Here is a 13,789-nt window from a genome sequence, read left to right as displayed (position 1 = left end):
TATTTTTAGTCGCCACAAATTCCAAGAAGGTACTATTTGCCTGCTAGAAATGCTTCCAAGCTTGAAATGTGACGCTTTTCTTGCTGATTAATTTCATAAAGGGACAAGTTTGTGTGGAAAAGGCCAAGTTGCCACCAATGTCACCTGGCCTTGGGCGAATTTCGAGCTTCATTTGCTTGTTTAGCGCTTATCTGGCCCGTAATCCCGGCTCATTTCGCCTGTCAGGCAGTCAGCCAGTCAGTCACTCTTCATTCCTCATCGGCCTGGCAACTGGCTACCAAATGTGATACGCAATCGGGCACAAACAATGGGCCAAAAAAGAAAGCGGACAAGAAAAAGGGATCGCAAACAGCTGCGGGGGGCGTTTCAACTGGCTTATATCTTGTATCTTGTTTAATTATTTAAAATGCAAAAGTTTCGGTTTCTTAAGTCGCGATTTCTGGAATCCAAATCCCCAATGAGTTCATTAGGCCAAGGAGGTCGGGCGGGAAGTTTGTGTCAGGTAGCTCGCTAAATATTCAATAAGCGGCAATTTTTGCAGCATACAAATGGGCGCATTAGGGCTTAATTTACAGTCGACGCCGGCAGAGCCAAAATATGCGCAGAAAGTCAGAGAATCCGGAAAAGGAGACCCCGGCGTAGTTTCCATACCGGATATTTATGCATGCATGAGTTGGTGCCGGAGTGTGAGTGTGTGTGCATGTGTATGTGTAACCAAATGAGTCAAAAGGGAGACATTACTCATGCCGGGAAAAGTGAAAAAGTAAGCGTAAACGGTTGCAAAATCGGTTGCCTTAGAAGCTTTAAGTTTTCACTGGAGGCCAAGCTAAAGAGCGAATCAACAAGATTTTAATTTACCAACAAGAACAAAGTGTTCCACATATAATTTCAATTGGAAATGCAGTATAGATTTCTTTGCAAGAACCCGTTTTTAGTAAATCAACTAACCTAGATTGGAAATAAGCGCAATGGACTTTAAGCTTCAGCCGGAAGCCAAATTGAAAACGGCTATCAACACGGTTTTAATTAGTGAAAAAAGCGTAAGTAGAAGCTGAAGATGTGGAAAATGGAATGAAATTCATTTGGGGGACTTCGCAGCGTCTCCGCCTCGGAAATCGTAATAGGAACGCCGAAAAGATGCCAAGGTAAAATGTCTGGCGATGCAGTCGGCTTCCACTGATTTGGACCCTGCCCCGCCCATGCCCCCGCCCCGTCCCGGCCCCACACTTTGGGCCAACTTTGCTGCTTGTTAGGAGGAAACAATGTCAAACTCATTAGTGCTCCCAAAAGGCTTTCTTTCACACTGAACACAAACCTACGCCCACACTCGCACACCCCCACTCACACTACTATAATACACACGGTAGCTGGGAAGTGTCCTTGCCGCGAATGTGTGTGTGTGAGTGAGCAGACGCTTTGAACTTTTTCTTGGCGTATACTTAATGGATTAATGAGATTTTTTGTTTGCCCAGGCCAACAGCATGCAGAGGCGCCTTTCTCGGCGAAAAGGGAATTGGGAGGAGGGCAGGAGGCGGAGGGCGGGAAAAGGATAAAGGACTCGGCGATGAGGTGCTAAGGAAGCTAAAACACGAAAGGTGGCTTGAAACATCTTTTTAGGTAAACACTGTTTATGTCTAAAATTGTGCCAATGGGTGTGCCAGTGCAGCGAGGTCGTCCTTTTTAAAGGCGCAAGGATATTTTAAATTTACTGCACAGGCAGCTGCAGCAATGCGGAATTCTAGAGATTTTCCCATAGAAAGGAATGCCTACAACTAGAACAACCTGATTTATGAGAAGCTCCCAACCAAAACTTGATAGATACTCCTTCTAACAGGCTCTAATTCTTGGCTAAGCCCTCCAATCATCAGCAAAATGTGCTAATAGTCCGAATAAATTTGTTTACTTTTCGGCAAAACCAAAAACGAGTGCGGATACCAAATGCAGGAACGCAAAGCCAAATGGATACATAGCTCCGAAACAGTCAAAACACTCGACCTGGCCAATTGCTTAGGGTTTTCCCCCGGATCAGGGCCCCTCTTTAGTGTCATAATCACAGGACATGGCAAAAAGCGTTGACACTTTTTTCACACTTGGCCAAATCCCTTCGTCCTCTTCTCCAGGACAACGCAGCTTAGCAGGAATAGAGGAGCAAATGGGGGAGCAGGAGCAGCTGGCAACTGGGTCCAAGTCATGGCACAAATGACTTTGAATTATTTGTTTACCCGGGCTGCCTGCTGGCCTTTCAACCCACCTGACTGCCAGTTACCATTTGCCAGCTACCAGTTACCAGTCAGCGAAGGATACACCTCCTTCTCCCTCATTAGAGCCGTATGCCCTAGGTTAGGGCTATCTAGATTTAACCATGAACCGGCTAGTCATGGTGGAAACATTATCGATGCGATAAGAAAAGGATGGGAATTCTGACCTTAAAAACATCAACATTTTATCCTCGATTAGTATGCAAATCTGGCTAGCTTGTAGTGTCATAAATTTATGACCAGTGTATCCTGTGTAACTTTTAAACCAATTCTTTCTTAATAGAACCCTGCCGATTGCAATTAATATCCTATCAGCTTAATTCGCTGCACTCCATAAAATAGTAGCATTCAAGTACCCCAATCAAATTTTACTGCAGTTGACTGTGCTGCTTTCAATCTCGTAGCTACTGTAAGGGTATCAGAATCTCCGACCTATTGGGTGTGACTAACCCCTGTGATTTTTGTGGTTTCTCCGTGGCCGATGAAACGCTTGTGGCCAACACGCACCATTGTGCGTAACAAATCGCAGCCATAAACAGGCAAAGGAAATCCCAAAGAACACCGACTGGCGCCTGCCTACAAAAATGCGATGGTAATGGGGAGGGGGGGAAAAGTCGGGAATGTCGGGGGCTTGGGGAAACTGCCATAATAATTCACAATTTTTCACAGTTAAGTGTCAGCGGTTGCGTCGCTCACAATTGTCGGGCCCTCTAAGCGGGGGCACTAAATCAACCGAACGACCAGCAGCCAGCCAGCAAGAAATAAAGCCTAATCCCGGATCCTTTATTTCCAGCGCGGCACCACGCGGCGTATGCGCGATATTTGCCGGGGCAGTGCGGGGCGGTGCGAGGGGAGGCAGGTGCACCAGCGCCAACAATTACTTGATTATGGTGCCCGGTGTATGCATTTGTCCGGCTAAAATAACCAAAACAGCTGGCAGCCTCCGGCGGACAGTGACAAGCCCATTAGCCATGAGAAAGTGCATTGTTTAAATTGCAAGGTGCAGAAAATAATGAAGACATTTAAAAGGTTACATTCCTTTGATTTAAGTTGAATAGTTGAATAGTTGAATAGTTATGACATTCATGCGCGTATGCATGTATCATAGATATCCACTGTGCAAGGATACCTGGCGGCGTTGCATGAGTTTGCATGGCATTTATTTGGTTGAAACACCACTTTAGCTGTCACCACAACTGGCATCAGACTTCAGAAATCTCAGCCAAACAAAACCAGCAAAAGCCGCTCAGCTGGCAAACTGGCTGCAACTGGCCAGCAGAACAGCAAAATAGCAAAACAAACACGCACTTCACTCCTGTTTTCCTTGGCCGGGCCAGAAGGACTCGCCTTTTGATGTCTGAGTAGGTGTACTCCAGCAAAAACTGTCTTCACATTTTGATATACGAGCCACAACTCTTTATCCTGGGCCTTGACATTAAGGGTGCCATTAAAGTGAGCATCAAAAGTTATGCCGAAATGTGAGACCCATTTTTGGGAAAAGTTTTTCGAGCCGCTTGTGTATTTAGAAGATTCGTTGAGCATCTCGAGAGCACATATTTTAATTAACTAATACATTCGTTGCAGAAAAGACAAAAGAAAGAGATACTTTAGAACTCATTTTTAAGCCTTGAAAAAATCAGACAAATTCACTTGCCTCTCTGTTTGCCAAGCTTTCAGCTTTTAAGTTACGCAATTATTGTTAAGCCTCTCGAAATAAAGAAAACTTGCTGGTATCAATTTGTGGCCAGAATAGTTCTCGCCACTCATAGGCGAAAATTGCGTTTATAAAACGTATATATTTGTACTGCACTCATTGTTTTTATGACCCTCGTGCAATGTCCACTTGCCTCAGCTCACACTTTTTCTGCTCCTTCGTAAAATAGAAAAGTTTCGCGCAAAGCTCCTTTTGTTTTCCCAGTTAGCACAACAATGCGAACGCAACTTTGCCAAGAATTATTATAGCATTTTCTAATAAAAGCAAATGCAATGCGGAATGTACTCGACAAATAATTCGAGGGCATTGGTTCTGGCCAAACGAAGCGAATCGTCCCAGGTGCCATGCAAATAAATGTGCCATAAAATTTATTAAAATTGCTTTGTGTTCGATTGCGCAACAGTTGGGCCGCCGCCGAGTTACTATGTTCTATGTAAAAACAAATAAGTTTGCCACGGAGCTTTGTTTGCACGACCCCCTCCCCCTCACCCCTCCACCGCCACCTCCGCCAATGAAAACTATCAGTTTGCAGATGGGAAATAAGTAGTCAAAGTGGGAATGCACTGAGAAGAATTTAAGCTACTTAGCTGGTAGTATGGCAAGGAAACACATCTCATCAATATCCTACATCCACTTATTTCTTAGAAATGTGATTAATCTTTATATATAAGTTATATATAGGTATATCATTTTCAAAACTTAACAGCGAATTTGCTTCTAGTTTATAACCCACTTTTATTTCTCAGTGCAGTGAATGAAGACAGGAGCGGAACCTTGTTTTCTGTTCCGAGTTTCGCCGAGTTGTCTGAGGCGCAAACAAACAGCCAAGTTAGTTGCAGTCCTTACCCCTTGGCCAACTGCCCCTCCCCATCCCCTGCCTCTACCCCTCATCCCCTCACACTCGAGTGACTGCAACTTTCAAGTTTTAAACATTTTCATTAGCGTTAATTAATTTGAAATATTCTTTTTATTCTTGTTACCCCCCTCTCTGTTTTTTTTTTTTGAGTTTGCTGTGTGCAAGCAAATTATTCAACGTGGCTGCAACCTGGGGGCGTAAGCAGGAGGGGCGTGGCACCCGCTGCGAGCTAAAACCTCTTACGTTGGTCTAAACTAAAAAGCGCATTTAAGGGCAGCGTCAGCAGAAAAGGACCCACCGCAGGACGATACCAGCACCCCCTGCCCCCTGCCCCTTTACCCAGCCCCCGGTAATTTCCCTGCCTTTCCTGCGGGAAAGTGGAAAAGCGTTAAGAGGGGGGAAGGGGGCTTTGCACGGTCGGCTGGCCAACACTAGCCGCAATTTTTAATTACGCGAAAGCCGATCCGCAACAGTTTTGGCTTTAGCCCTGCCATCATGTTGCGGGCAGAGGCGGAAAATCGGGTGGAAATGGTCGGAAAATGCGGTTAGCTGCCGCCACAGAGCCGCTAAGATTTCGCCGCTGAGCAAACGTTTAATAAGAAGGACCGTTATGAGGTCAGCCCTGCCAAGTGCAAAGCCAAGATCTCGACTGTGCTTCGATAAGTGCGGCGTTTGCCCAGGATAACAGTCGGTTCTTCAGCTCGATTGCAAAGCCAGGATGAGCTGCATTTCCATTTCAACTCGTCACACTTTTGTCACTGCCTTTTGTCCCGCAGCCATTAACTCCGCCCCCTCGCCCTCCCCTCGAATATCCCTCTATTAACACTTTGCTGCGATTTTATTAACCAACTTTTGCGCACTCCTCGGCTGCTAAGGAGGCCGCCAATTGAGTTCACAACTTGGCATATTTAGCGAATTTTTCTTTTTGCGCTTTTGCTTTCGGCCAACTGCACTTAGTCAGCGTCTTTATGGCTGTTGGCAGTTGCCCCCTCCTCCTCCTGCCACGAAACCCCTTCCCCAGCCAGGTGGACTTATTAACTACTTCAAAAATACAAAGTTACCAACCGTTGATTGCCTGTTGCTAGTGGCTCATAAGGCAGGCAGCACAGAAAGAAATAGTTTACAAATATTTCAATCAAATCATTTTCATTTATTTAACATTAAATTGAACAGCTGCACTGCAAATATACTGATGAACTGTTTTCCAACCACAAACATTTACATTAAATCCGCTTATTCTCTCAGTGATTCAGGCAAATCACAGCGTGTGGTCGACGAAATCGACTTTCGACTGCCAACTGAATTTCCGGATTGTGCATGTTGGCAAATTTGTTCATATTTTCTCGCACTTGGCGTGCAGCGCTTTAATAATTCACTTGCGACAGCAGAGGCGGCTTAATTAAAGCCCTTGTGGGCCGATTTAGTATCCTCCGCCTAACCGCCTAACCCTGCTAGTTGGCACAAAGGACTCTCTAACTAATGCAGTGGACCGCAGGCCGCAGCTGAACGGGTCCCAAGTCCGAAGTCCAAAGTCCGAAGTCCTGAGTCCGGGCACAAACTAAATTATGCTGATAAAACTGGGCGCTGCAAAAGTCACGTTAATGTGGCAGCAGCGACGGACAAGATATACCCGACTTTCCACTTTCCACTTCCGACCTACGTCCTGACGGGAGTACGTGAGCCTGTGTGGCGGGCATGTGTGGCCAGAAGGACCTCCGCTGGACAAAATTATTTTTGTTGATTTAACTAAATGGCGACAAGTTCAACGAGTGTCACAGATGAGATTATAAGCGGGACAAGGGGCGGCACGTTCGCAGATGCCTGCGCAGCCCAAGGGCAAAGACAAGTGGATGCCACTTGAGCAGGAACAGTGAGTCAGAGAAGTGTGTGCACGCAGACTCATCTGCCTCAGAAAATCATTAGGCATATGCATTTTTGATATATAGTCACTTAATTTGAATTATTGAAACAATCCTAACTTTAAGCAGGATAAACCTATTCTTAAATTCTCACCAATTGACTTATGTCAGAATACTTTCTCTTGCAACTGTTTCCCTTTCGGCTAAGCATATGTGTCCCTGACTAAGCTTTTGCCTAAACAAACACACACGGATAAACCGCCGGACGGACAGACATACGGACACGAGGCGGACGGACAGACTCGGAGCGAGCGTTGGCCAAAGTTTGAATAGCAAAACGCCTTCCATATTGAATTAAACGTTTTAATATGCGGCCAGCTCGCAAATTTATAGTTTGGCTTTGAATTAGCATACGAGCACGTATTTCGGTGTGTGTGTGTGTGTGGTCGGATTGAGGGGTTTCCGGGGAGCAGAGCCGGAAATGCAGATGGCGGCCATTTCTTTTCGCTGGCTAAACATTCGACAGCAAGGCCGATCCCAATTTGAACAAATTGTGTGCACAAAAGCGCTCATGCATATGTGTGAAAAAGAGGGGAAGAAAGTGTGCGCGAGCGAGAGGGTAGATCGGACAAAATGGGGATATATGGAGTTGGAGCTCGCAAGCAGACTTTGTGTTTATCTTTGCCGCCGCCGCTCATCTAAATTTTCCACTTCATTCTCGTTCTTCCTGAGACTTTAAGCTGATTCCAAGTATGGAAATCATTCCGGTCTACGAAGTCTTTAATCCCATAACTGGGTTGAATGCGATTGAGGAGTTCATTAGGAACAGTGCACTGTTGTTTTTTTAATATTCTTTGATTCAAATTTCAAGGAATGTGTCCAAAGAACAATAAGTTTCCTTTTGGAAATGTGGGTAAAAAAAACCCTTTTTCCGTGTCATTCCTTTCGATTGTGCCGCCTTTTCTCTCATTTGTCATGCACAACGTGACGTATGCGTAATGAATCATTAACAAGCCAATTTGCGGCCAATCCCCACTCTTTTTTCCCCCACATCCGCTCCATTTGCCGTGACGTCGCCTTCTGATTGTCGCCGCTGACAGTGTGTGTTTATTACGGACTTTTAATTTATTTCATTACACTAAATTAGACCGCCTATCGCCGGCAGGAATCTCAGCGCGCCGAACAAGGCCAACACTTAGGCAAATTAATGCCAAAAATATGTACAGACGAGCGTTGCGATACCGATCCGCATCAAAATCGAAATCAAAAGACACAAGTTCAAAGCGTCGACGACGCCAAGCAGTCTGAATGCGATGCCACGCCCCATCGTTTCGCAGCGCCCACGACCTCGAGGGTCGCAGGAGCATCGCGATAAGCAAAGGATAATGCGGCCGTGTGGATTTTGCCCCGTTTCCCTCCCCTTCTGCGCGTTCGCTTTAAAAAAAAAGTCAGATAGATGGAGCTGAAAAAAAGAAATAAATACGGAGACAAGGCTGACATAACAAAGCAAAACAAAACAAAATAAGGATGCCCTATTTTTCCCTTTCGCCACATCTCTCACTCGAACCTCGCCTAGCTTTTCTTGTCATTCGATGTTTTTTATTCGAAAACAGTCCTTTTTAGCAAGGGTATATGCTGTTTTCGATACTTAAAAGAGAAAATATTAGAAATTACAAAAAAAAACCATTACACTATGGAACATTTCTTTCGCAGCATACATTTAGCTAGCTTCTGCTTACCCTATCTTCTTTTTTTCTTTTTACGTGGTACTTCATATTCGTTAGAGTCGCGCTCTCAACTAAATTTTTTCCCGGGTCCTGTCTCTTTGGTTTTTTAAGCTAAAGGATTATTTGCCTGGTTTATTTCTTTGACTCTGTGTTTTGTGTTGTCTTTGGTTTGTTTTGTCGGTTCCTTCACAATTCGTTTGCCGTTCTGCTCTTGCGGTTTTTCGGCTCCGCAGCCCCCTGCCACGCCCCCTGGTTTATTTACGCGCCTAAGAACGACCTTGGATGCTCACTGGTGTGTGCGTGTGTGTGTGTGTGTTTATTTAGGTCGCCTTTGGGTTAAGAAAAGCCGGCTCTGTTAGTTTAGTTTATTGCTTAGCAGCTGATTTTGGTTTATTAATTTCGCATTAAAGCCCGGGTTTTCCTTTCCTTATTTACAGCTCATTGGGGTCAAGCTTAAGCTAAAGCTCCAAGAAGGAGTAAGTTCAAAGCAATGCAAACCCCAAGTATTGAAAGGAGTTCTTGGAAAGAGGAAAGTATTTAATTGGCTTTTGTTTTAAGCAATTTCCCCACTCATTGGCTTTTATATTTACTTCGTCGCTGTCGGTATACCATTTTTCAAAAAAAGGAATAAGAACTTTTGACCCCGCCGAGTTGTCATCAAAAGTTGATCTGCAATCTGGGCGGAGCAATCTTTATGCTGCACATTAATTTCTGGCTCATATCCAATCTACGGGCGTCTTTGGAGCTCGTCAAATGTCTCAATTCCATAAAAATGCAAATTGTTAGCAGGGCGTCAGTCATTAAACGTGGACAAAAGCTGAAATTGCACAGGAATTATGACCTCTATGAGCCAGTCACTCAGTCAGTTAGTCAGTTAGTCAGTCAGTCAGTAAGTCAGTAAGTGGCTGTGGAGTTTCGCTGCCCTCAGCGGATTTTTATCCCGAAGATTTATGGGCCGGGAAGAGGACAGCGAATGATGACCCGACCCACGCCGGGGGTCTGTCATTCTGACCACGCCGATGTGATTTTGCAGCCTGGACACTTTTCATGCTCCGCCACCTGCGGTGGACTAACAAAAATATAAAAAAATAAGCGCAAAAATCAGCATCATCAGAAGCGAGGGAAAACAGAGCATAAAGGGCTAATAAACTGGGCTGATTTGCATAAGAACAAATGTGGCCATTGGCTAAGCATTTCTTATCAGAATGTAATTGGATTTGTGTGGCCAGCATTCTTTTGATTAAAAATTTCCAGCCAAAAAATGTGGCCAGGCAACTAAGCTAACCGCTGCGAGGAAAAGTTAAAAAAGCATGTGCGGTCTCTGGTAATAAATTTTCAAAAACCAACGCCGCATATAACGCCAGCAAAGGTGGGGATAAAAAACAAAAACATGCAAATAAACCTACATACAAAATTATTACACGGCGAAAACTAATTGAAGGTGGTTTTGACTAGTATTTGTGTAGGGTATCTGGTTCAATCGTATGCAAATTTGTTCTTAATAAGACAAAATGTAATATGAGTAACATAATTTGAAACCTTAGATATATTTAGTACCTTTGAAGACTTTCCTTTGAACCAGAAAAACTTGTGATTAGTTTTGCACAATTTTTCTGTCAGTGCAGCCATTGTTGGCAGAGGCGCACGCGACTCGAGGTCCACGCCCCCCTACTGCTGCGCCCCTTTAACCCATTACCTGTTTAATGCAATGTCTGCTAACCTGAGCGACCAACCCAACTCACCCACCGAAAATAGCCGCTGGCTGTTGGTCAATGCGGCCACCAGGTTGGCGTCGCTTTAGCCTTACATTATTTTGCCACCTGCCCCGATATTCCATTTCCCATTTCGCAGGTGAGTGTGGGTGTGTGTGTGTGTTGATGATGAGCTTTTTTTCGACTCTTTGTTGGTATATTTTGTTTGCGGCTGCTTTGTTTTCGCTCCGTGTGTCCCTTTTTTGCGCTTACGCCATTCTCGTTTATTTATTAGCAATTTTATTAGCTATGAATTTGTTTGTTTTTATCGTGCAGCCCACTTGCCGCAGACTAAGGCGGCCAAAAGAATGGAGAGCAAACAACAAGCGGCCATCCTGCCACACGGCCTTCTTCATGCCACCCACCCATTAGCCAAAAAAAGGGTGTATAGGCCGAGACTCGTTTTGCCGGCAAGAGAAAGTGATTTATATTTCCAATAATGAAAGTGACTGCCGCCCCGGGAGTTTTGCTCCTGTTTACGTTTCGGCCCCGGAACATTTAAATTTAAATATTTTCGCCTATGCCCTGATTTATTATTTCAAAAAGCAGCAATCCCCACTTTCCCCCGCCGAACTTTGGTTTCACGCCCCAACGGCGAACCGCTTTTATTTGTCTTGACTTGTCAACTAAGGTGATTAAAATTTAGACATTCCCAGGGCCCCAACTCAACAAAAGGAAAAGAATTGTCAAAATGTGAAAAGGGAAAGGTACGAATGCAAATTAGTTGGCTGGTAAAAGTTGCCACAAAGAATGAGTGCTTGAAGCGGCGGATTGAGTCTCGAAACGAATATGAATGGCACTTAATGACCTGGAATCTGAATACAATCCGAATTAGCCGTAAGGCCACTCCACAAACCTAATCCTTTTCGTCTCCGAAAGGATGGCGTAAGTGAAGCGCCTTTTCTATGCATTAATTGCAATTATGCACTTGTTTTGCACATTTCAGAATTAATTAAAATTTCCTTTTTTTATGCCGCTAAAAAATAATGCGGCATTTTAATTCATTCGAGAAGGCTCGCTCCCATTTAAATTGCCGAGCTATTGGCCACTTGTGTCGCAAGTCCCCTCCACTGCATACCCTTCTAAATCTCTTACCTCAATTTTTGTTTAGCTGTTTTCAAATTTAAGTTAATGGAGTCTTCATTTAAAATAGTAAATTCATTGAAATGGGAACAAATTCTCTGCATATCAAACCCATATATTATGATACACATTTTCCAAGTCTTAAACTTTATTTAGTTAGTGTGTACAAGCATTTATGTTAGTCAGGAAGGAACTGTGCTCATGTTGTTTTTCTTTTCCGTGCTCCCAAACATGCACTAAATGCTCCCCTTGCGGCAATTTAATAAATATAAAATCCAAGCCAGAGGCTCCAGTGCAAACCGGCTATTATGGAAATGTCCAGGAGCGGTTGACTCAGCAGCAGAAAGTGTTGTCACTTATCAAGAACTCTGCATATAGAAAATGTTGTTGTTTCTTAATAAAGAAATCCTCGAGAATAACTGAGGGTTATTTATAAATTAAAGAACTTTGCTTTATATTCAGATACTTTTTGTAATCTGTTGATTTTCAGCAGTTTCTGGGAATTGCATAAAAGAAAAAGTCACAGGTCCTTGTGAAATCCGTTCCTGAATTCAGTGCCCGCATTAAATTTTCACTATTTCCATCGGCGGGCGGAGTGGCGAAGAGGCGGAGGAAGGGGGAAAAGTCGGCGCCATTGGCCACGTCAATTGAATGGTAGGCGGAAAGCCGAAAGTGTTGGCCATAAGTCAGAAAACATGAATAACAAATCAATTCGGTTTTAACGGCGCTGCAAATTCCTCAGCACACAGCACAGTGAAAGAGCCCATTCGAAAGGTGAGAAAACGAGGTGTTGAAAGCGGAGTTGCGAAAGCAAAGGAAAGCCGGGAAATGTGAAGCTGAAGAGGTTTTCCCCGAACACACACTCAGATACTCAGACACACACACACACAGCTATCCTGGGTGTTAATGGCGGGCTGGGCGCCGGGCATTTTGAATTTTTAATGGAAAATGGCCCGCCTGCTTACACATTTTCCGCAGCCGCCGCCCCCCGCACCGCATTTCCTTTCCCCTCGACTGTTCCACATTTTTTTAGGCATGTTTGCATACACTTACGGCCAGCAAACTATGCATATGCATGTGTCTGTGTTCGTTGGCTAGCAGCGGTTGGTGGGGGCAGGGGGGCATTGGCCCTAGGCCCTTCCGCCCCCTGGGCGCCCATTGCCCCGCCCCCTTTTCGTGGGGGCTCTCTTTTTTATGCCCCTGGCAAAATTGTCCGGTAATAAATTTTCAGCGTTTCCTGCCGACAAAGCGCCGCACTTTACAACACTTTTGGCATAAACAAACAAACACGTGCACTGCAAAAAAATATTTACAATTTGAAGTAGCAATCTGCAGGGGCAAAACCAAGCAAGTAAAACTAAAATAATAACCTGGATTGAATGCATAGTCCATTTCCTTATTTTTCTTTTTACACCTATTTCCTAAATAGCTTTAGTTTCAGTCCCTCTTTTCTCTGCGTGTACATGTATATGTGTTGCGCTGGCCATGCGTGTGAAAGGATGTGTTTGCAGCGGTGTGAGTGAGGTGTGTAGGTGAAGTGGCGGCCATGTAACGGAAGTTAAGTACACACTAAGTTGAACTCGTGCGCTTGTAGCGGCGCTTCCTTCATATGTTTTGATACTCTCTCCTGCACACGGATACTTCGCCGCACTCCCGCCCGGAAAAACCGACGACCACCCGCTCTTCATTTTCCGCGCCACCACTCCCCGGAAAACACCTATCTTCCGCTATTTGCTTGCAGGTGAAAATGTTTGAGATTCTGCCGGTGCTGTCCAAAAGCTTAGAACAAAACTTTTCTGGTATGCCATCAACATTGATGTCCCGTAGTCGCAACTCCCCATTTTCACCCGCCCCCTTTTCCAGCGCCTCCCCCTCCCCCCCCTCCACTTTTCCGGCGCCCCCTCCATTAATTCCTTTGAGAGGGTGAGTGTGTTAAGTATGTTTTTTGAGTAATTCGTGTAGACAAGAGCTGCTGTTTTAAAAGCGGAGCACATTGGGCCCCCAGTTTCTTGCCAGCCAGGGATATTTATGTGCTAGGTAAATGTTATTATAAATTACCCAGAAGTTTGCAACTCGTACTGCAAAGCGCTCGGCTTCCTGAAAGGCGCTTTATATATTCGAAATTAGCTGAGATTTATCTAAAAGATCGTTCTCCAAACTAGTTCCAACACTTTTGCTTAGTCTTATCATTATCATAAGCGTTTAATATATGTTTCTTTACTTGGGGCAAAACATTGAAAAGAAAGGTGCAATCTAATAATGTTGAGTTGTATCTTGGGACCTTAGTTTAAATGTTAAGTAGCTTGAAATATAAAATTCTCACGAATATTTTCCCACATTTACTGTACAGTGGAACATCATCGTCGTCTGCAGGAATCCGGCTCAAGTGTTGGTAAGCTGGCCTCGTTGTTAATAGAACTCTTGACAACACTGGCTGTTTATGCTCAGGTGGGGCGTTTTGAAAGCTGCATGTGTGAGTGTTGGAGGTGTGCTTGTGTCTGTTTATGTAGTACCCTCATTAACTGTCATTACACAATTTCC

At 44.4% G+C, this 13,789-nt stretch overlaps 2 protein-coding genes across 2 annotated transcripts in view; one reads left to right on the top strand and one right to left on the bottom strand.

The window, feature by feature from the left end:
* Positions 1 to 13,789, bottom strand: part of LOC117145706 — a 91,266-nt gene that overhangs the window by 13,037 nt on the left and 64,440 nt on the right.
* Positions 1 to 13,789, top strand: part of LOC117145379 (uncharacterized protein C2orf42 homolog) — a 171,806-nt gene that overhangs the window by 156,258 nt on the left and 1,759 nt on the right. The gene's annotated exons all lie outside the window — the stretch shown is intronic.

Source organism: Drosophila mauritiana, chromosome 3R, assembly GCF_004382145.1.
Source record: "Drosophila mauritiana strain mau12 chromosome 3R, ASM438214v1, whole genome shotgun sequence".
NCBI lineage: Eukaryota > Metazoa > Arthropoda > Insecta > Diptera > Drosophilidae > Drosophila > Drosophila mauritiana.
The sequence above is the reverse complement of the archived record's forward strand: the minus strand, read 5'-3'. Positions and strand labels throughout refer to the sequence as shown.